Raw genomic sequence first — 25443 nt, 5'->3', positions numbered from 1 at the left:
AAGATACATTTCTTTTAACAATCCTCTGAAGATGATGGCACAAGGACTATAATCTCCATTTTTTTCAGATTAGGAAAAATGAGTCTATGAGATATCATGGGTTTCCTACAGTTGATAAAACAACTGGTTGCATAGATAGTCTGTATCGGATGAGATATTTGAAGTTAGGCTTATCTGAACTTATGTTCACTACTCTATGCATGTTGCCCCTCACCATTCTCAAAAAATGAAAAAGAAAGAGAACTGAACAAATTCAAACAGACGATTTCTGTGCCAAAGGTGACAATATTAAAGATGTTCAGAAATCAATTTTCAATTTATGCATCTCAAAGAAAAGTGATGAAAATATGAAAAAGATAATGTTATCTATGAAAACAACTGAAAAGATATCAACAACATCAACTTATTTCTTTCATTTCTAGAAAATTTTCAAGAAGCTAAGTATGAGAAGAGACAAGTCAGAACTTTCAAGACAATATTCTACAACAGACTAGATCCTTGAAATCATAAAACTGACTGGGGGGTATAGAGATAGAGGATCAGATGATTGGCAAGATGATGAAGTATTTATTTATGTGCTGAAAACTTTTATGAACCTAAAATTTTAAAAAAGTTCTAGGAATAAAGTATGGAAAGCTGAATCCACGATATGAGATAACAGAAACACTGCACAAGGCAAAAAAAATTCATTAATATTTTGAGCTCCTCATCAGAATTCTTACTCTACTTCCATACTTTGCTCTTGGGTGTAATGAGTGCACATTGATCTTTAGTCTTGAGCTTCAGGGTCTAGCTTTGGGAATATGTTTATTCCCTCACTATTTCAATGATTCAGTCTGAACCTCTCTCACTACCACATCCCACTTGCCCCCAGTAGGTAAAGGCACTAATTCTACCCAGCCACAAGAAGGGAAAGGAGAGCAATTGGAGCAGGTGATGAAAGCAGAAAATGAGGCAAAGAACTGGAGGAGACAAAAGGAAAGGAGCTAATGACAAAGGGAAAAGGGAAATCAAAACCTATCTAGTTTCAATTATCTCCCCACCGTGTTCTCTGGATAAGATACTTCAGGAATTTATACAGCAATAAAAGAGAAAAAGTCCTACGAGTAGGCAAACTAGAGTTAAGTGTCTAGAGATATAAGAAAGGCTGAAAGATCAAATGATCAGGATCAAAAGTTCAGGGGCAAGTATAGTTCACAAGCAGATAAACAGAGTGATTCATAAAGAGATAAAGAAGAATATTTAACTCCAAAGGATCTTTGGAGGCTTAACATTGACCAAAGTATAAAATAGACATAAAGTCACCAAGAGGATTTACCACTGTCATAGAAGATATCCTGTTCAGAGTTCAAATACAAGAAATACTTCTAATGAATGATGAAAATTTCTAGATTTTTCTGTCTGTAGCTGATATATTACCATTTCTGTCAAGTCCTGGAACAATTTAGGGATTTCTCACAAAATCCATTACTACTTAAAAGAAAGATCTGGCAGTCTATAGCAAGCATTTATATAGTGCTTTAAGTTTTGCAAAACTCTTTACATGTTATTTCATCTGATCCTCACATCAGCTCTATAGTGTATATGCTATTATCATCATCTATATTTACAGATGAGGAAACTGAGGCTAAGTGAGTTTAAGTGACTTCTCCAGGGTCACACAGTTGCTAAGTGTATGAGACAGAATTCCAATTCATATTTTTCTAGATTTAAACTTCAATGTGCTTCCTAACAACCTCAATCTACACAGAAAAAGTTGCACATATTTTTGTCATGAAGTTGAGAGTATAAGACAACAATCCATCAAAACATACATCATAGACAAGCAAAATGAATGGTCAATCATCTGCCCCCAAGTTCAATAACGGGAGATCAAACACTTAGCAAATAAAACTCCCTGTCCCAGTAGTGGCACAGTGGATAAAGTTCTGGGCCTGAAGTAAGGAAACCCCATCTTCCTAAATTCAAATCTGACTTCAGGCAATTACTAGCTGTGTGGCACTAAACAAGTCACATAACCCTACTTACCTCAGTTTTGTCTTCTATAAAATGAGTTAGAGAAGGAAATGACAAGCCACTCCATTATCCTTAGCAAATAGGATCACAAAGAATCAGACACAACTTAACAATAACTCCTTATCCCTCCCCACCAAAAGATTTTTTTAACATTATATTCCAACTGAAATAATTTGACTGCATTGAACACCATGATTTCAAAAAATAAAAATTGCGGGTTATCCAAAGGGCAAAGTAAAAACATTAGATAGAAATTAGGACAGAGAAGTCTATTGCCAACAATAACTAGAGGACGAGAATTGTTATAGAATGTAAGATCGAGTACTTGTAAGATTAGAAGAGGTAAGCCAGCTGTGTGATGAGAGCAAAGAATAATTGATCTGAATAGTTACAATCAATGTGTAGGGAAAAGAGATGAACCACTCAACTTCTTGATGGTTATTTATGAAATATTAAAGGTATTTTTAAAATCTCATTAGTGTAGTGAATCAGCCCTCCATAGGTAGCTTTATAGAATGATGTGGAAAAAATCATTAAAGTTGAGAAGGCATGACTAGCTTGCAATTTGCAATGGAGGAATGAGTACCCAAATTCATACAATCAGAGATTTATCAAAGTATCAAAGACTTCTTATCTCACCTAAAAGTAACTTTCTTGAAAATAGACTATGTCCTTTTTTTCAATCATCATATCATCTATGGTACATGAAGATAAAAAGTTCTCAATATATTATATCAGGACTCTCAATGCATGCTTAGGTAGATGAGGAATGTACAGTATATCAGAAGTGAAATCAGATCTGTTACTGAAATGCTTTTTCACTCTTTATCAAATAACTGACCAGGAGATACTCTCAGAGGTGTCAGCATTAGCAAAAGACCTCAGATCCTTGGGAAAGGGAAATACAGACATGTCTGGGGAGGCTATAGAAAAATAAAAAGCTAGCAATTTTCATTTAAATGTAAACTTTTGATAGCAACAAAGATGATCAAAAAAATTATACAAAAAAGGGAGTAAAAATCTTACCTTTAGTAAGGCAGAACTAAATGTATTAAGAACCAATTAACAAATTGAGAAAATGTTTTTGTTCTATGTCCTTTTTTTGGTCTATGTCCTTACTCTCAATTCTACCACTTAAGGTAATTTTCTTTCCTTTTTTTGCCCTTTTTCTTTTTTATATAGTTGTTATAAATGTGCACAGTATTTATTCCTCTGATTTCATTCTGCATCACCTCACATAGATAGTTATACATTTCCATGTATAGTACATACTTATCATTTTTATGGAATTCTAATATTCCATTACATTAATATACCATATTTTATTCAAGAGATGGTAGATTTAATGAGATAGTCTGACTTTATGCCTGTATACTATTTGTATTATTTGACACTCAATTAATCAATCAGCATCTTTATTCTAGGTCAGGGAAATGGAAACAGAGGAGGATGAGAACAAGCATTTCATAAGCTCCTACTATGTGCTAGACACTATGATAAATACTTTACAGATATTATTTTATTTGATCCTCAAAACAACCTTGAGAGGTAGTTTCTATAATGAACCCAATTTTATAGTTAAGGTCACTGAGGCCAAAAGAGATAAAGTGATTCTCTTAGCTAAGTGTATGTCTGAAGCCAGGTCTTTCTGGCTCTAAACTTAGAGTTCTATCTATTATGCCACTTAATTACCATAGACAGATGTTCTAGTCACCTTTTTAGGCACTGAAGATACAAAGACAAAAATTAAACAGTTCCTAAACTTAATAATAAAAAGCTTAAAATTTATCCAAAGTAGATGAACTATAACTGTATGGGGTGGCAGAAGATTTGAACTAGAGCTCACTGCACTAGTCATATTTAGAGCTAAACATGAGTTTTTATCCCTTCCACTGAGTAAGGCCCCTTGCTAAAGAGCATATGCAACCTAAAGCTTCTGCTCTTGTGTGAGGATAGGGAGCTGAAATCAAAACATTCTCCACTGAGCAAAAAGAGCTATTCATTTAGCTAAAATTTAAAGGAGAAATCAGCTTGTGCAACTCATTCTTATTCCTCTCTTTTGAGCATGTGACTTGGGCTATAATAGCTCTCTCCTAAACATACTGTAAATGGCAAGAGGACATGTCTTCTTTTCTTTCTCTCTGGAAGCTATGGAAGTTATAAATACATGTACTTGTCTAGGTAAACCTGAGACTATACTTTAATTCTCGAGACTTATGTGTCTTTGTCTGAGTTCAGTGAAATGGCATCTTAAGATGGTTGATCCCCATCTTGATGAAGTCTGAAGAAGGTTTGAGAACTCCTGGATCAGGATAATGGTGACCCAATAAAAACATGAAAATCAACTTCTCAGAGAAGAAGGCCTTTTCCAAGATAGCACACTGTGTCAATTGTTAAGGAACCAAATTTAAATGAAACAGTGTTGAAGAATGTTTCGTATTTAAAGAATGATGGGATAGAATAATATGAGTTATATATTACTATATCAAGATCTAACTCCTGAGGCAGCCAGGTGGCTCAGTGGATAGAGAACTGGTCCTGGAGTCAGGAGTACCTGAGTTCAAATGTGGCCTCAGACACTAAATAATTACCTAGCTGTGTGGCCTTAAGCAAGCCATTTAAGCCCATTGCCTTTCAAAGACCTTAAAAAAAATCTAACTCCTTCAGTACTTAAAAGTGTTTTGTCTTTAAATTTATCTTTGGTGGAGATAATAAATAGTTGTCCTATATTTGATCTACTTTGGGAAACACTGGTTGTTGAAGGGATGAGGAACTGTTTCAAGTAGAAGATAACACTTAAACTGAGCCTTGAGAGAAATTAGGAATATGAAGAGGCCAAGCTGAGGAGGGATGGAATTTTAGCAATGGAGGAATATTCTGTATAAAGGTATGAATATAAGAGATGGAGCTTTATATATGAGAAGCATCAAGACACCAATTTGGCTGAATCACAGCATATAAAAAAATTGTAAATGATAAGGCTGGGAAGATAATAATCAGATTAGAAAAAGCTTTAAATGCTCAACAGAGGAATTTATATTTCATCCCTGAAGTAACAAGAATAATATAATTAGCCCTGAACTTTAGGAAAATCACTTTGGTGATAGTATAGAATGAATTGGAGTAGAAGAGATGATTTAGGAAGATAAATTAGGGACCTATTATAATAATTCTGGTGAGAGCCTTTATCTTTGGAGGTGGCTGCATGATTAGAGAAAAGGAAATAGATGAAAGGGATATTGTGAATACAGAAAGACAAGATTTGGCAAGTGACTGAATATGTGGAATAAAATGAGAAAAAAATTAAGAATTTTACCAAGATTGAAAACCTAGATGACTTAGATAAGACAGTTAAGTTTCTGAAATTTGATAATGGTGCTTCTGCAGTTTGGGGTCCTTAAAAAAAACTTCTCTAGCTAGCATGAATGTACCTCTGAGTCTTTACTCCCAGGTCCTTCAAATGCTAGATAGAGTAAAATGACAGAATGGATAGATAGATTACCCAATCTAGGACTTTAAAAATAGGTTCAAATCTCACCTCCATACACTTATTAGCTACATGACAGCCTTCTCTGATTTTCAATTTCTTCAGCTGCAAAGAAGGATAAAAATATCTGTAAAACCTACCTTACAGGGTTAGTCTGAAGTTTAAGCATTAAACTTTAAAGCATTCTACAAATACTTTAAAAATAATATATTCTAAGGGGGGGAGATGTAATTCTTGACATTCAACTTAGTTAAAGTAATTCTTAAAGGCAGATAATTTAATTACAATGTAATAATGGAGTGTTAAACTAATTGTAAAAATGTGTCTATGCCACCTTCCTTTATGAGGTGCCAGCTTCTCTCTGATTGAGTCAAAAAAAGCACACTGAGAAAATAAATTGGCCCTGTCTCTGGGGGTCTTTAAATAGCAAAGCCCTGAGGATCTCCAAGTTTGGGAGCAATTGTGGCACACTAAAAATGAAAGGCAAAAATGTGCTTTTTAGAAGCTATAACGAATGACAAATATAAATCTTCATAGAGATATACTACAGCTTTGGAATGTTTCTCTTCTTTTAAAAAATGACAATGACCTATATCTATTAGCTTAGAAAAGAGTTGTTACTACTCTAGCTGTTTCACAGTACTTTAGTATTTGGAGATATGGGGTGAGAATTGTTTTTGTTTTTTTTTTGTTCTGTTTTTAATTGCTCAGACTCATAATCCTTCACAACTCATATCTACAGAAATTGGAAATCCTGAAGCAAGGTTCTCTTCACTCTTCATGAGCATCATCTTCTGTCTTCTAGACACCACTTACTGAACAGGTTCATCAGTTACAAAAAATTCATTGAGCTCAGCCCATCATTTTTTTTTCAAATCTTCAAATACAGGGAAGAAGAGTGGATTTTTCTCCCCTTATCTAACTCTCCTTGGCAATAAGGTCTAGCATCAATTTGCCCAGAAGGGAACAATATAATCAGCTCTTCTAAAGTTCATTAGCTTACAAGCTAACTCTTACAAGAGTTTTAGATACAATTAAGGAAGCAGAGTCACACATTTAAGACAAGCCCAGTTACAGAAAGACAGTCACCTATAGGAAGCAACAGTTTCAAGTAGTATGAGCCCTTGCAGATGGAGGCAGACCTTAGAGGTGCAAGCACAATATATAGATGGTCACTCTCTCTATAAAAAAGAAACAATCCCTGGGAGCCCAGCTAAGTTGCCTTCTCAGAAGTCATACTGTACCCAAGGTTACTTTAGAAGGACTCTGCAAAAACAGAAGGGATTTCCAAGCCTGGTGGTGTCAGGAATTGTAAATTGCCTTTCTCACACCTGTGTCCTTTATTGTTTCACTATCTGGATATTCTAAGTTTGAGACACTTGTGCCTTGGATTCAATATGTATTTATAGAAGAATGTCCCCTAGATTTATGGAGCCATGAATAGTTTTAAACCTATGCTTCTTGCTATACTGCCCTTAGTAAAGAGCTAATTAGAAACAGCTAGGTGGTACAGTGAGTAGAACACTGGACCTGGAGTCAGGAAGACCTGAGTTCAAATCTATCCTCAGACACTTATTAACTGTGACTTGGGCAAGTCACTTAATCTGGGTTTACCTTAATGCTCTGTAAAAAGAAATGGCCAAGCACTCCAGTATCTTTGTCATGGAAAACCCCATGGACAGCATTGATGTGCTATGGTTCACAGGGTCACAAAGAATTGACCATGAATGAACAAGAACAACAAATTGCTAATTATATCTACCTACTAAAGGACTAAATGTTAGTGAAAGGTATGATCTATGATAGTAGTAATAAGCCACCAAAAACTTATTAGGGTAACCACTTTCTGGGGACTCAACTCACAAATGTGAATTCAAATTACAGCAGCTCAGAAAGAATGTTGGCTATAGATCTAAAGTCATTATTATTTCCTAGGTGTCTGATGTCTTTTAATTTCTTGATGCCATCCCTAAATGGTAGAGGTAGGTCCTCTGATAATGTTTGATTTTCAGTGATTCAGTCTCCTAGAAACATCTCTGAATGTTTCTGATATTTTACTTGTTCGGAATCTACATTCCACCATCTTGAGTGCACACTTGAAAACCCAAAAGTGGTGATTAAATGACTGATTCAGGATCATACTGTGACTTATTCACTCTCTATCATTCCCAGCATCAATTATCATTTCACAGTAATGTTGAAGACTTACAGATTTAGTTCTATGAAATTAGGATGAATATGCACTAACAGTATATATCTTAGGATGATTTTTGTTATTTCTTGGGAGTTTTTGCTATTTATTAAAATAAATATCTAATAAGGTTCCCCCTTGTTTGTTCCTTCTTCTAAAAATCAGCTGCAATTCTAAAATTCTGCTTGGTTGAAGATTCTAGGAAGCTAGGTTTTAGATCATTGAGATTTACTATACCATAGACTCTCACCTTCTAAAATATAATTTACTTTCATGCCTCAAGGATCTGTCAGTATGGATAATAATACCTTCACCAACTTAAATCATAACCTTTCTTAATATTTCATCTATGGATACCCTGAGGGAAAGGAAGCTTCCCACAAAGATTGACTCATTAAGGGTTGGAGGCTGTAGCATCTCATATGTACCATACACAGACATAAGACTGAGTGTGTAGGCCAAAAGCTCTGAGAATATTGAGAATGATGACATAAGTTAAAGGGAATTTATGCACCCTAACCTAAGATTGGAATTAGGAGCACTTTCAACTTGGAGTGTGGAAGGGAGCTTGTGGAATTGAACAGAAAACATCTTAACAGCGGTCTTGTAGACATTTTTTAGAAGGGAGCTATTTAGTTATGACTGAGGATCTGATCCATAAAAGAGTCAAAAAATGTTTTGATGAGGTCCCAAGTGTATTGTCCCTGGGCAGTCTTAACAATCTCACCTCTTGTCTCACCTCCACCAAGAAGAAACCATTATATGAGCAGATAGCTCCAATAGATGGCAGCAGTCACTCAGCAGGAAAACTGTAGACTGAACAACGAATCTGTATTTTGTAAACCCAGGGAAAAGGACACTGAGGAGCAGGGTGTCAGGGAAAAGTCTCAATTCATGTCAAAATAGCTGAAAGAGACATATCTGAGAAGCAGTGACACTTAACTGACTGGGAAGACAGAAATATGAAGGGTATTCCAAGCATGAGTTTTTCAGAAAATGTCCCAATCCTTCAGCAATTAGTCAATGAGAAATTGCATCCCTTTGTCAAAGGAAAATTAGAAATCAATCTACCACTTTATTCTCCTTTGCAATGAATTTTGTTAGTCTAACTAAATGCTTTCCTGTTTGATTCATAGTTCTTGTCTTGTTTGGTGATTCATAGTTCCTGTCTTGTTTGGTAGAAAGAAGGAAAAAAAAACAGCAACAAGGAAAAAAACTTTATTGAGGTTAAATCTGTGTTCATATCATTACCCAAAATACCCTTACGCTAAACCTCGGGAAGCAAAGGATTACAGAGTTGAGTAGTGTACATATGACATCTGTGATATGATGTGACCAAAAAATTCATCACCTGATGGTTACCTCTAAATTTAGCTAGATTTGGAGTGGCTAGGTGGCGCAGTGAATAGAGCACCGGCCTTGGTGTCAGAAGTACCTGGGTTCAGGGGCGGCTAGGTGGCGCAGTGGATAAAGCACCGGCTCTGGAGTCAGGAGTACCTGGGTTCAAATCCGGTCTCAGACACTTAATCATCACCTAGCTGTGTGGCCTTGGGCAAGCCACTTAACCCCATCTGCCTTGAAAAAAACTAAAAAAAAAAAGAAGTGGAAAAAAAAGAAAAAAAAGAAGTGAATGAGAAGTACCTGGGTTCAAATCCGACCTCAGAAACTTAATAATTACCTAGCCGTGTGGCCTTGCACAAGCCACTTAACCCCATTGCCTTGAAAAATCTATAAATAAATAAATGAATGAATAAATAAATAGACAGATGGATAAATAAATATAGCTAGATTTGACTTTAGACAATAGGTATATAGGAAGTAGCATGATATAGTGAAAATTTCAAAGGGTTGAAGTCAGAAGACTGGGTTCAAATTCTAATCTTACCATTTGATACCCATGTAACCTTGGAAAGGACACTTCACTACTCTGGACTGGTTTCCTTTTCTGTGAAATTAGGGATTTGAAAGAAAGAATTTCTAAGGCCTCTTTGAGACTTAAATCTTTAATCCTATATTCCCTTTGTATAATCCTCAAGATAACTTAAATTTGGGTAAAAAAAAAAAGCACATATCTCTAATCTCATATTTCATTTGGTTGTCTATTTGGTCATGAGTTCTGACAGTATTTTATATTGGCTTTGAAATTAGAATTGTAACTACAATAAAAAAGCATATCACCTGTTCCACAGAAAATATATCCCTCTTAGGCCATGTCAAACCCATACCCATACATAAATCCATCATAAAAAAGTGAGTTTCACAAATTTTTTTGTGAATCTGTTTTTTGACATTTAAAGAAAAAGTAAGAAGGCGACGGCTAGGTAATGCAATGGATAGAATTCTAGACCTAGAGTCAGAAAGACCTAAATGAAATCTTCTGTAAAGTGAAGATAATAATATAGCACTTTTTTCCTAGGATTTTTGGGCTAATAAATGATATAATATTTGTAAAATACTTTATAAGCTTTAATTTACTATACAAATGTTAGGTATTATTATAAGAAGATTTAAATTGTTTTTAAGCATATCAACTGGATATAATGCTTATATAAACATTTTAATTTTCTTCCAATTTGCACTATGGAAATAAGGCCAAGATAAAATTTTCAGTTTTTACTATTTAAACAGAAATTCATTAATCAATAAATATTATGCTTCTTTTCCCCCTCTCACTTCACACACTAAATTGATACCTAAAAATAGTAGGGATATGAAAATCAAATACTTAATTTTCCTCCTCTTGTATATGCTGACCATAAATGGTTTGCCAATATAGATAGGTAAACTTGCTGGTGTTTGTATTGCTAAATATTTTATATCCATCACTTCAGTGTGGGGAGCTTAAAATACCCCAATTTACTCCTCTAATTCCATTGACTTCCAATTTTTCTTGTTTTGCCTTTTACCTTTCTTAAATTTATCTAGTTTAAGCACAGATTAAATAAAGTGTCTCTAAATCAAAGGTTGTACTGGACTCTCTTTTAGGAAATCAGTCTCTTTTTGCTGTTGCAAAAGTTCCTATGTTCCAAGAAATCATTGGAACAAAACATTGGGCAGTACTAATATTTTCAGGTGTGTCTTGGTTAGGAAAATGCTACTTATGCTATTAATATTATCTTATCTTAGGTATAGACAAAATGTTGTTGTTGATAACAATGTTAAAGTTGGAGTCAGAAAGTCCTGGTTTAGAGACCTGACACAAAAGTTGACAGATTTAGAGCTGAACTGTACTTTAGAAGTCATTAAGTTCTTCATTTCACAGATAAGGGAACTGAAATGAAAGTTTTAGTGACTTGTCCAGGATCACCCAAAGATTTCAACCCAGGCCTTTGAACCCACATTGCTTCTCCAAACTAACTGGCTGACTATATTCAAGTTATTTAATTCCTTAAGACACAAGACAACACTGAGATTAAAAATTGCAAGGGAGTTGTCAATCTGCACCTGTGTAATAAATTGCTAGGCTTAGAGTTCTCTAAACCATTGAAATTAGAAGTCAACTGATATGAAACATATTTCTACCCCCCTGCCAGAGAGGTGACCAACTTACAATGGAGAGTAGGACATCTATTTTTGGACATGGTCAGTGTGGGAATTTATTCTGCACTATAATGTGAATGTGTTATGAAAGTTTTCTTCCTTCCTTTCTTCTACTTTTCTCCCCTTTCCCCTTTCTATCTTCCTCCCTACCTTCTTCCTATTGTCTTCTCTTCCCTTCTCCCTACCTTGCACCTTCCCTTCCTTTCTCCCTACCTTCTTCCCTGCTTCTCTTCCACCCTTCCTTTCTCCTTCTTTCTTCTTTTCTTCCTTTCTCTTTCTCCTCTTTCCTTCTTTCTATCTTGGCTTCCTTCCTTCCTTGTTTTCTTTTCTTCCTTCATTTCTACCTTTTTTTTCCTTTTTTCTTACCATTCACTCTGTCCTTCCTATGTCATTCATTCCCTTCTTCTTCCTTCTATCCTTCCTTCTTTCCTTACTTTATAATTTTCTTTTTTCCTTCCATATTTGCTTTGTTTTTCTCATCTTTTCTTTCTTTCTCCCCCCCATCTCTTTCTTCCTTCCTTCCTTCCTTTCTTTTTATTTTGCTATTTTTATCAAGGAGAAGAATGAAAGGAAGAGAAAAGAAATGCTTAAAAAAATAATTTTAAGTTAATCTATAAGTCCAATTTCCCTCAAAAAATATTAAATGAAGTGGCGGCTAGGTGGCACAGTGGATAGAGCACTGGCCCTGGAGTCAGAAGTACTTCCTGAGTTCAAATCCAATTTCAGACACTTATTAATTACCTACCTGTGTGGCCTTGGGCAAGCCACTTAACCCCATTGCCTTGCAAAAAAAATCCCTAAAAAAATTAAATGAATATAAAAACCTAACTTAAAGGATAAATGAGGAAAAATGATTAAGCATTTATGAAAAAGCATATAAACTATTACATATTATTGTTATTTTATTAACTATAAACTTGATATGAAATGCTACGGATTCCCTTGTTTCTAGGGTTTTGCCTATTGCTGGATCAGAAATATGGCAACCCACCTTCAGTGAAGGTATGTGGTAGCAAGTGGTTAAAAAAAGGAGAATTGCATTTATAAAGAATCTTTCTATGAATACCTAAAACACTTTCCCAGTCATTATTTCATTTTCACAACATTCCTGTCAAGCAATAATCTATCCAATATGGAGTCCAATTTAGAAAGACAATCTGTCCAATACTCAGTCCAGTATTCTGACTTCTTCTGGGTTATCAAGGGGATTGCAGGGATTCAATAAGAGGAATGTCAAGTCATCTCTTTCCTAACATAAGAGATCTAATGATATTCTCTCAGCACTAACTGCAACCAATTTAACACTCCCCTGGGCCCCATTCCCTACTTCACTTCTTCACTTAACAATACTTGTAAAACATTTGCAACACGATTATCTTCAGTTTAAGAAAAGCTAAGCTACAAAAGTCTCTTGATTCTGTTTTGATGTTAAAAACTGCATAAAAGCTTTTAAATATGCAAGAGGGGAAGGAGAGTTAGGAAAGGAGAGCAGAACACAAATCCCAGTGGAAAAGAGCTAGATTGCCTCATACCATATATATATATATATATATATATATATATACTCATATGGTATAGCTAAAGAAATGAAAAGAGGTCAAAGCTATGTTGGGGCAATATAGGAAGGGAATCTGACTTAAAGAAAGATACCTCTTCAGAGTATATAATAACTGGATTAGATGTCAACATTACTTAGAATTCACAAAATATGTATTCAACATTCCACTTCATTTCAACTGTGTAGACCAACTCAGCTCCTTCAACACTTTTATTTATAGAGGAAAAAATGAGGTACAATGAGAATTTACCAACTTTGCAAAGGTAGAAACCCCAGTCTAGCAATAATACAAATATTATTATTGTTATATTAATTATTTTATTAAATATTATACTAATAATTAATAATGTTATTAATAATAATAAAACTAATTTATCTGCTACTTTCATGCTGCTCTGATATTATCCTGAAACTGTTCCTTCTTTTCCATTATCATTGTCATTATTATTGTTCAATCCTTTTTTATTTTATGCCAAACTAATTTGAAGCCAAAGGAAGTAAATTCAACTATGCCTCTCTCACATTACCTCTATGGTCTTGAGTTTCATTTTCCTCATATGTTAAATGAGAGCATTTTATTAATTGACCCTTAAATGTTTTACTTTCTATAAATCTATGATCCTATAAACATGTGTTAGACCTTTAGGATCAAGCCTAATTCATCCTTAAAATTTGGGTCCCAGGGATGAGACCAAAACATTCTCCCATTGACAATGAGCAATGACCCAATTCCCTCACAGTCACCTGAATCTCTTTATATTCCTTGTCTGAAATTGGATCTTAGGGTTCCCTTCTCACCATCTGAGATCTATGGTTCTGTCTAAGCTTTTGAGATCAATAAACTAGGCCCAGAATGTGGTATTCTGGTTCCCATGGATTAAAATCCAAATTTGAATTAGAGTGAGCTTTTATTATAGCATATGATGGTTCAACTCCTTAATATAAAGTATATACTTTATTAAATTACATTATTTTAAAAATCTTTTATAAATTGATCTGAGAATTTCTGTCTTATATACAGTTTATCCCTATGTTTAAATGAGAAAGACTCTTCTTTATAACCTCAAAATGGTAATAAACATACCAAATAAGGCAAAAAATAACAAGGTATTATTCCATCATTTAGACCATCTGTGACCCCATTGGGGTTTTCTTGGCAAAGACAATGGATTTTTGTCATTCGCTTCTCTGGTTCATTGTATAACTGAAGAAATTTAGGTTTCATTAGATTAGGTTTCATTCAGATTAGGTGACTTGCTCAGGGTCACATTGCTAATAAGTGTCTTGGGACAGCTTTAAATTCATAAAAATGAATCTGTCGGACTTCAGGTCCAGCATTCTATCTACTGTGTTACCTAGTTGCACATAACACCAAGAGGGGATAGCAAAGAAATTCAAACAAATAAAATTTTATTTAAAAAACTTATAGAGGAGTGTCTAGGTGACACAGTGGATAAAGCACCCCTGGAGTCAGGAGGACCTGAGTTCAAATCCCACCTCAGACTCTTAATAATTACTTAGCTGTATGGCCTTGGGCAAGTCACTTAATTTGCCTTGCAAAAATCTTAAAAAACTTATGGAAAGACTAAGGAATAGCAATTGAACAGATTTCTATACATTGACAACATATAACAAATAGATGCCATATAGAGAGTGTTTTAAGGTTTGCAAAGAACTGTAAGAGTATTTTCTCATTTGATCTTTAAAATAGTCTTTGAGGGTAGGTGCTATTATCCCTATTTTGCTGATAAGGAAACTAAGAGGGTCACACAACTAATAAATGCCTATGGCAAGATTTGAACCCAGATCATCTCGACTCCAAATCCAATACTCTATCCACTGTACTACCTAGCTATCTATTATATAATATTATATTATGAAATAAAAGAATAGAAAAGTTTTGAAGGGATTAATACTTCTACTACTACTACTACTACTACTACTACTACTACTACTGTAAAAGAGAGAATGGAGCAACTACAGAAACCTCCAAAATGGTTTAGAAGCTCAATAAAAGAATTAAAGGAAGATTTCATATATATATATATATATATATATATATATATATATATCAGGATGAAAAATGAAATCTCTCAAAGAAGAGTGCAAAAGATATATTAAAATGATAGCAGAATAGATGGTGGAAATTTTAAATCAGTGGGCTCTGAGAAAGAGAATAACAGAAAGACAACAAAAAATTATTAATTTAAAGAATATGAGATATCTCAAAACAAAAGGAGAAAAATTGGAATAATTTAGGTCTCTTCAAAACCAAAAGAAATGACCCTATAAATAGCATCTGGTTAAACAAACAAATAAACAAACAAAAAAATTATTGGCTTGTCAGAAAAACATAATAAAAAAACAATCTGAATACCACAATTCAGCAAGTAAATAAATAAGATTCCAAAAATATTGGAAAGAGGGGAAGATGAATACAAATTGATTGAATCTATATGACACCACCTGGGAAGGAAAAGCAAGTTAAACTCATACAGAAATTTAATCTCCGAGATCCCGAACTCTATTATCGAAGAAATAAGTAAGAAAAGTCAGAAAATTACATATCAAAAGATACTAATTTAAAGCATACGATATGATTTATTGACAAAGAGAAATGAAAGAAAATTCTGGGATATAATATATACACTGAAAAGAAAGGGAAGGGGAGGGAGGGAGAGACTTTCACAGAAGTTACCAGATCATCAAAGACTATGAATCTTTTAATTACCAAATCTAATGAACTTTTTTCAATCCTCATCCTTCTTGACCTTTATACAATATCAATCACCTTTCCCTTTACATCTGTCTAGCTGTTCATTCTTAGTCTCCTTGGCTAAGTCATCATTTAAGTCACACCTGCCAAAGAAGAGTATCCCCCAGGGCTCCTCTTCTCCTGCTATACTATTTTACTACATTATCTCATGAGCTCCCATGGTTTCCATTATCTCAATTTTGATGACTCTCAGTTCTGTTTATACTGCCTTAAACTCCAGACATTGATCTCCAACTGCCCATTAGATCTCTAAAACTATTCAAAAACTTGCTTAAACTCAGAACGTCTAAACATGTCCAAAACTGAACTTATCTTTCCCCTAAAACCTGCCCTCTTCTGAATTGCCCCTTACTGTCATCTTCTCAGTCAACCAGACTCCAAACTTAGTTGTCATCCTTGATGCCTTTTGTTTTACATAATTGTTTCCATGCTTCATTCCCTATTACACTTGAGAACATGTACTGTTCCTTGTGTACTCAGTACTTAGCATAGTAGGTACTTAGTAAATGTGATTGACTGACTTGGAGCTGTAGGGGAGAGGAGTAAACAGAAAGGAAGGGGAAGAAGTAGAGAGGAAGAGGGAATGAGGAATGAAGTGGAAGGAAGAGAAAGGAAAGGCAAGGGAAGAGAGAAGGGAGAAAATGAAGTGGAGAAAGGAGTGGAGAGGAGAGGGAAGGAAGAGAAGAGAGGGCTAGAAAAAATAAAGGGGAGGGAAAGGAGAGGATCAGGGGAAGAAGGAGGAGAAATCAGGAGAAAGAAAAGAGAAAGGAAGAGATAGGAAGGGAGGAAAAGGGAAAGGAGGGGAAGAAGAAAGGAAAAGAAGAGAGAAAAGAAAGCAGTTTCAAATTACAAACAAAAAAATGCAAGCATTTTTTTAAAATGACAAGACCCATTCAAAAATTGAAACCTACTTCCTATACATAGGGAAGTAATCACTCATTTCTAAAGAATACATTAGTCAATAAGAATTTGCAAAGCTCTTTAAAATATGAAGACACCTTTACATAAATTATCTCCTTTTAGTCTCACAACAACCCAGTGACAAAAGTACTACATATATTCTTTAGGTGAAGCAAATAAGATCTGGAGGGATTGGATAATTTACTAGTAACCACAAAGCTACAAGTGCCAGAAGATGTATTTGGATCCTGTTCTTCTTGGTGCCAAATCTAGCACCGCCCTAGACTGATTTATTTGCAATTACTATTGATTTCCTTCTCTGTACCTTCTATTATATATAACCTCAATTTTTGCAGTAGCTCCAAAGAACTGTGAGCTGTACAAATTTAGAGACAACTCTGCTACAAATCTCCAAATGAACTATTTGTGCCCATCCTGTGGTAGAACTCATATTGGTCTGCTCAGTTACAATCAGACACAGTGTATACCTTGATCACAACATAGAGATTTCATTTTGGTCCTTGTCAAGCACAAAGGACTACAACTATCACATCCATAAAGGGTAAAAGATGTTATCTGATCTTACCATATTACCAGAAATTTGTCCTGGGAGTCTTAAGTTATTTTCACAAATAAGTTAGAAGACGAAAAGTCAGACCTCATGCCAGCAATTAGTGGTTAGACTAAAGAGAAATTTGGAGGAAATCAGCTTGGGATTTTTTTTCTCCCAACACACAACAGATGAAGCAATTGAAAAGACCAGTGTGTGAAAAGGATGAAGTGAATACATTTAGATGTTGTTACAATGCATCTTTTGTTTAACAGAAGAGACACAGCAATATTAATCATTCACAAAGCTAGATACAATTCTCACCCAAGCCAAAGGATATAAAATGTTCTCTGGGATGAGAGAGTTCAACTGTCAATCATCAATCATTTTCAGGGCTTTAAATGGGACACAAACTGTGTTGATTTATCTCTAAATGGGCAGAGGTTTACACTCAGAATTTTTTTAATTACCCCTGCTTCCTAAAGCATAAAGTTTCTATATTATCTATTTAATTAGGCAGAAAGATTCACTGAATTTCTTATGAAATGTATTAGCAACTCACAATCTCCAGAATTTTGTATTTATTCTATCATTCTTTCCAACTCAATTATAAGCTCATGATCAATATAAAAGTAACTGAAGCCATTTTTTTCTATTTTCTTTTGTACTAAGATGACACTTAAAAATAAGACTTGGTTCTAGGATTACTTACAGAAGACCCTTGGAAAGTAAGAGTAATTCAAGTGATGGGTCTCCCTTCAGAGATAAATAAGATAGCTTTTAAGTATTTAAGCAGTCACTACCCCTGTTATGAAATGCTGTAAGGCCACTATTATGCCTCTTTATTCCATTATATTTTAGTAGCAGCAACTCTGAATCATCTGCTTCTCATTCCTCCCTGTAATGGTTACATGAAATCTCAACAAGGTATCAAAAACTGTCACTTACCAGTAACTAAAAAGCACCTCTGCCCAGCACTCCAGGTAACATACCACCAGCAGCTTAATTAGAGCCACTGAGGTTGTTTACCATTGCAGGAGCAAGCCCTTTCTCCTCGTGAGCTCCTATGGCTTGAACTTTGCAGCATGACTTGCCCTAGCACTTCGCTAATAGGCTATATTTGTAAGCTGATAACATGATCTGTGGTCTTAGAGAAGGGACATGTGCAAGAAAAAAAATATCCACCCTCTATGACTCAACTCAGCATGAGACAAGACTTTAATAGGAGAGTGTTATCACAGAGGAAATAATAAAGCCAACAGGCTGGGGACATGAAACCTGAGGTTCTGTAAATTTCTCATACAGATAGGCAACTTTTTTCCTTGGTAAGAAAATAAATTTATATTCTGAAGTCTGTTAAATACACGTAGAGGATACAAAAGGGAAGAGGGGAGAGAAGAAATTTGCTCAAGATTCATGCTTTTAGCCGTTTTCTAATAACTGGAAACGAAGTAAATAAAATACGGAAATAAAAAGCCCAGTGACCAAGAGATAAAAGAAACATTTCCTTCAAAGCTCTAGAAAATAGATGTTGATGGTCTACTTATTGCAACATTATTGCTATTTCATGCATTTTATATGAGCTCAGGCTCTTTATAGATATGTTTAATCTTAAGCAATAGTACTTTGCTACTATTTTCCATTGTAGCAGATGAACTGTATTAAACTAGTGTACTTATCTACCAAGTCACCTGGTTGGTAACAAAATAGAAATCTCTAAAAAGGAAAAAAACTCAGAACAGAAAAAAACTTTTACTTTACATATATATATTTTTTCATATATATGCATATTGGACAGTCAGGATTTATAAGGTAATACAAGAAACCTACAAAAGGTGTGCCCAGTTTCCAATGATCAAAAATTCAAGAGAACATTAAATATTTTAAGATCAGAGATTTTGAATTGGAAGGAACCTAAATCCAAATCCTTCCTTTTTTCTGGATGAATAAACTGAGGCCCAGAGAGATGAAATGACTTTCCAAAGACAACAAAGATAACATACAGAAGTGATGGAACTGAGATTCGAATCCACATCTTCTTGCTCCAAATTGATTTGTAAACTTCTGTTTTAACATACTTCCTCCTTTTGTAATCAAAAATGATATATTAGAATAATGAAAAGATACAATCTCAGTGACCAAATTAACAGAAAATGAGTAAAAATATAAACTCAAGAAAAACTTCTAAGGAAGCAAATGAATATTAGAGAAGGAGCAGTTAGATGGAACAGTGGATAGAGTTCCAAGTCTGAAGTCAGGAAGCCCTGAATTAAAATTTGGTCTTAGATACTACTAGCTGTGAAACCATAGGCAAGTCACTTAATCCTGTTTCACTCTGTCCTTCATTCTCAAAGAAGAACATTTCAGAGAGGTGATGCTATGACATGCACATGAATTAGATTTGTTTGAGGGAGGAGCTCTACTAAGTTACCAGTTTCATTTTTTTCCTCCAGAGCCATCTGGGTATAGTGACCAGACATGAATCAGGATGACTAGAGATTGCCCTGGATACGAGGTGAGCAAGGTTAAATGACTTGCCCAAGGTCACACAGCTAGTAAATGTCTGAGGTTGGATTTGAACTCTTATCTTCCTGACTCCTGACAGCCATCTAGCTACTCCTACTGATTAAGAAATAGTGATAGATCAATGGCATAGATTAGTTCAAATGAAATAGTAGCAAATGACTATAGTAATCTACCATTTGATAAATACCAGTTTCTGGGATAAGAACTCACTATTTGACAAAAAACTGCTGGGAAAATGGAAAAGAGGAAAAGGCAGAAAAATAGGCATAACTAAACATATCAAGATAAGGTTGAAGTGGGTAGCAGAATTAGACATAAAGGGTGATATCATAATCCAATTAGGAAAACAAGGAATAGTCTATCTGTCAGATCTATGGAGAGGGGAGAAGTTTGTGACCAAAAAAAAAAGAGATAAATCCTTTACAAAATACGAGTTGTATAATTTTAATTACATTACATTAAACTTAAAGGGTTTTTCACAAACAGAACCAATGTAATCAAGATTAGAAGGAATACAGAAGGTTGTAAAACAGTTTTTACAATGAGCATTTCTGATAAAAGACTTATTTCTGAAACAGAGAGAAAGCTGGGTCAAATTTATAAGAATACCAATCTTTCTCCAATTGATAAATCATCAGAGAATATAAATAGTCAGTTTCAGATGAAGAAATTAAAGTTACATATAAAAAATGCTCTAAAATATTATTGATTAGAAAAATGCAAATTAAAACAATTCTGAGGTAGCATCTCACAACTATCAGATTGGCTAACATGATAGAAAAGGGAAATGATAACTAGGAGGGGATGCGGGAAATCTGGGACACTAATTCACTGTTGGTGGTATTGTGAACTAATCCAACCATTCTGGAGAGTAATTTTGAACTACATCCAAAGGGCTATAAAACTGTACATACCATTTGATCCAGCAAAAAAAAAAATATTTATAGCAGCTCTTTTTATTGTGGCAAAGAATTGGAAATTGAAAGGATGACCATCAACTGGGGACTGGCTCAACAAATTGCAGCATATGAATGTGATGGAGTACTATAGCTCTGTACAAAATCATGAGCAGATGAATTTCAGAAAACTCTTGAAAGACTTTTCATGTACTGATGCTGAGAGAAGTAAATAGAACAACATTATATGATGATCACCTGTGATAGATTTAGGTCTTCTCAGCAAACAGATCCTTGTGATGGAAAACACCATTCGCATCCAGAGAAATAACTATGGAACCTGAATGCATACCAAAGCATAATATTTTCAGTATTTTAAATTTGTTGTTTTTTTTTCTTTCTCATGATGTTTTCCCTTTTATTCTGATTCTTCTTTCACAACATGACTAATATGGACATATGTTAAACAGGTTCATCCATGTGTAACCTATATCAGATTGCATGCTATCCTGGGGAGTGGGAAGGAAGGGTGGAGGTGAGGGAGGGAGAAAAATGTGGAACTCAAATGTTACAAAAAAAATGTTGAAATTAAAAATAAAAAATAAAATTTAAATTTAAAAAGTATTTATAGAACTAGAAAAAATAATAACAAATTTCACCTCAGAGCAAAAGTTCAAGAATTTCAAGGAAATAATGAAAAAATGCAAAATAAGGTGGTTTAGTCATACCATATCTCAAACTGTATTATAAAGTGGTAATTATAAAAACAATATAGTACTAGCTAAGAAATAGAATAGTGGATCGATGAAATAGATTAGGTAAAATTACATTATGATCATAGTAATCTAGCATATGATTAACACAAAGATTCAAGCTTTTAAAATAAAAAAATAATTATTCAACAAAAACTCCTGGAAAACTAGAAAACAGTATGGCAGAAACTAGGTAAAAAGCAATATATCACATTGCAAACCAAGATAAGGTCAAAATGACCTTGGAATCAAAGTACAAAAATTATTCATAAAGCAAATTAAAGCATATCCATAAACAAATTTTAAAAAATAAAATGGTTTATCTGTCATATATATGGCAAGGGAAGAATTTAGGATCAGAGAAAATAAAAAGAGCATCACAAAATATAAAATAATTTATATAAAATTTAAAATGTTTTGCACAAACAAAACCAATGCAGCCAAAATTTCAAAGCAAGCAGAAAACTGGGATGAGGAAGGAATTTTGCAACAAATATCTCTGATAAAGACCTCATTTCTGAAATATGTAGAAAACTGAGTCAAATTTATAAAAATAAAAGTCATTCTCTATGCTAAATGGTCAAAGGATATAAACAGGCTATTTTTAGACAAATCAAAGCTATCTACAATCTTATGAAAAAATGTTCTAAATCAGTGTGGATCACAGAAATGCAAATTAAAACAACTGTGAAGTACCACCTCACACCTATCAGAGTGGCTAAAAATGAAAAAAAAAAGGATAATGTTGGATGGGAGGGGAGGTAGGAAAACCTAGGACGCTAATGCATTGTTGGTGGAGTTGTGAACTAAACTGACCATTCTGGATAACAATTTGAAACTATGCCCAGAGGGCTATAAAACAGCATATTTTTTTAATCTAATAATACCAGTTAGAACAATATCCCAAAGACCTCCAAAAAAAGGGAGGGAAAGCATGTATTTATACAAAAATATTTACTGTAGCTCTTTTTGTGGGAGCTGAAAATTAGAAATTAAAGGGATACCCATGAATTGGGGAATGGCTAGACAAATTAAAGTATATAATTGTAATGTAATATTATTATCTTGTAAGATATGACAAACAGGATGATTTCATAAAAACATAGAGAAAGGAAAAGGCCCAGAACATATTGTTATTCTTAAGAAAGGAAAAAGGATTACGATACAGGAAAAAATAATTAGAGGAAACAGTCAGACAAATAGAAGGAGAAACTTGAAAGAGCAAGGACATCAAAGTCAAAGAAGAAGACCCAGGGTAGGGAAGTTGTCAATGATATCAAAAGCTACATTTTACTATGTATTTATTAATTTTAACTGAATTAAAAGAACAAAGGAGATAATGACTAAGAAAAGGTCATTGGATTTGGCATTTGAGTTCATTGCTAACCTTCGAGATAGTTCAGTAAAGCAATGAAGCCAGAAGCCATACTGCAAGAGGTTGAGGAGTGAGGGAGTAATGCAGAAGTATAGAAAACATATATAGACTATTGTTTCTTAGAATTTATCAGTGAAATTAAGGTCCAAAATAAGATAACAGTTTGAAGAGGTGACAGGTTCACATAAAGATTTTACAAGAACTTAGGGAAAGAGAAAAAATTTATTTAGCACTTACTAAGGGCAATGAAATGATGAAAGAAGCTAGGACTGGCTCATGAGAGGCAATTATTAAATTTTCAGTGTGGGCATTAACCTTTTCAAAATCAGCAAACACTAAAGATCAGAGCTGGATTTATTGTTTTGTTGATTGTCTGGACCTAAGAAACTGATGGATAGAATGCTAATGTCCATTATACTTAAAACTGTGATGAGTTTTGGAGTTTTTTTTAACTTGGTAGCTAATTGTTAAACATTTACTGACATAAACCTGGATAGTTGAAATCTGAGCATATTGATATGCAGTAGGAAAGGCACTGGCTAACTGGCTATTGCCCATACCTAGGTAATAGGTATTACTTGTCACCAGATTTTCTTTGCACTTCATTTCGTCAACTGCATCTAACATGGCCTTGTATATAGTAGGTACTTAAATGTTTTCTGAATGGGCAATGAAGCATCAAAGTAAGAAATAGAGAACATAGAATATCATATAAATTACAAAAATATTATTGTTGTTCAGTAGTTTCAATTGTGTCACTCTTCATGACCCCATTCGGGTTTTCTTGATCAAGATATTGGAGTGGTTTGCTATTTCCTTCCACAGCTCATTTTACACACATCATAACTAAGTCAAACAGGATTAAGGATTGCTCAAGGATACACAGCTAGTAGGTTATCACACCAGACTTGAACTTGTCTTCTTATTGTAGGGGTGCTCTATTCACTGCACTGTCTAGCTTCCCTAAGGTAAATATCAGCTACCCACTATGAATGAGAACCTTTAACAAGATGTTTCAAGTCTGGGATTATGAGACAAAAAAATGCAAACCCTGGTCAAAACTACACTTTGACAAAAAACCTACCAAACCATAAGAAACTTGCACTTTTCAGAATCTTTCCCTATTGAATAAACCATTAAAGTATATTATGATATAGATAGAACTATCTCTACAAACTTCCTATTCAGTAAAATGAAATGATTCACAAACAAGGATATGATCTCCAGGACCAGAAACCCAAAACATCACATATCACTGTCTGTGCTGTCTCACAGGTCTGCTTAAAAGCTCAGGAAGGCAAAGCAATTGAGCTGAGAGTCCAATGCCCAGAAGGCATGTATAATTCATTCCAGCCATACAGCTCATCATGTATTTAAAAGTGCATCAGTGACCTTGGGAGACCAGCCATGCTATCTCCAAGGGGAGATGGAAAAGGTCCAACTTGTTAATTCCTGGTACAATCCTAGCCCTGACATATCTCTGAAGAATTTGCATGAACTAGTACTGAACAACATGGTCTTCTCACTTTTTTCTTCCTCACGGTAAATAGCTCCAGGATATTAAAAGGTCATTTGTTGTGCTGCTAAAGGAATAGATTCAAAATGCCTCTTCACTCTGCCATGCACAACCCTAGTCAACTTCTACCTATCCCATTCAGGCAGGACTATTAGGAAATGGGTAGCAGGATAAGGAGGGATATTACCTGTAGCAACATACCACTTTTATCTCATAATCAATACAATTCAAGATTTATGTGGATCATAAAAGACTGAGTTTTGTGGGTTAAGAAAAACTTAATGTGCTAAATAATCTCTTCTTTCAGATAATATACAGTCAAATTGAAAAATGATAGTACCAAAATCAGGGTTGAAATAAGACCCAATTATAAAAATAATAAAAACATATTGGATTATAAACCAGTAAACTTGATTTTGATTTGTGAGGAAATTCTAGAACAGATCACTAGAGAGATTGTTCCTGGGCACCTGTGGGGAAAGAGCTGCTCTTAAAAATAGCCAGGATAGCTTAATCAGAAACAGTTTATTCCAAACTAACATAATTTCCCTTTCTGATAGAATGATTAAACTACTGGGTGAGGGAAATACTGATAATAGCTTCCCTAAATATTACTGAAACAATTGATAAAGTTTCTCATACCATTCTTATAGCAAAAAATGCATAAGTATTAGTGGTATAGACAGTAGATAATACAATTAAATGAATTCAGGCAAGAAAGAGTTAGATGACTGAACTCATTTGTTGGTAATGGCCCAGAGTCAAGATGTAAGAAGTTTTCAGTGGAACACCTCAGGTATCTATACTTGGCTTTTTAATGTTTAACATTTTTATCAATAACTTGGATAAAAACAGAAATGGCATACTTATCAACACTGCATAGTGTTGGGAAGGAAAGTCACATAGTGAATTAGTTAGGATCCAAAAGAATTATGACAAACTAGATGTTCAGTCATGTTTTACCCTTTCTGACCCTATTTGGCATTTTCTTGGCCATGATACTGGAATGGTTTGCCATTTCCTTCTCAAGTCCATTATACAGATGAGGAAAATGAAGCAAACAGTATTAAGTGACCTGCCCCCAGGGTCAGATTTGAACTCTGGAAGAGGAGTCTTCTTGACTTCAGACCTGGTGCCCTATCCAATGTGTCACCTATTTGCCAAGAAAGCTAGGTCCTGTGTTTTTTGTTTGTTCATTTGTTTGTTTTGAGACTGGATCTCCTTGTTGCCTTGAGGTTGCACTCATAGGTCTAACTCCATTCCTGTTCGGAAAAGAAGCATTAACCTACTAAATTTGTAATCTGGGCCTGTGATGCCTCCTTAGGCATCCTCACTCTCTCCTCCAAACTCCCCCACATAT

The 25443-nt window shown here is 34.5% G+C and overlaps 1 protein-coding gene across 2 annotated transcripts in view; it reads right to left on the bottom strand.

Moving 5' to 3' along the window:
* The window catches only part of LRRC2 (leucine rich repeat containing 2), a 214793-nt gene extending 196665 nt beyond the window's left edge, over nt 1–18128 (bottom strand). Inside the window, exon 1 of one of the 2 annotated variants that reach the window (XM_074207290.1) lies at nt 17967–18128. The gene's annotated coding sequence lies outside the window, so the exon portion shown is untranslated. Of the gene's footprint in view, nt 1–5554; nt 10193–17966 lie in introns of those variants that run through there. The other variant, XM_074207291.1, reaches the window with a different exon arrangement.
* Nucleotides 18129–25443: the final 7315 nt, after the last annotated feature.

This window comes from Macrotis lagotis, chromosome X (assembly GCF_037893015.1).
Source record: "Macrotis lagotis isolate mMagLag1 chromosome X, bilby.v1.9.chrom.fasta, whole genome shotgun sequence".
Taxonomy (NCBI): domain Eukaryota; kingdom Metazoa; phylum Chordata; class Mammalia; order Peramelemorphia; family Peramelidae; genus Macrotis; species Macrotis lagotis.
Note: the sequence above shows the minus strand (reverse complement) of the source record. Positions and strands in the feature narration are given on the sequence as shown.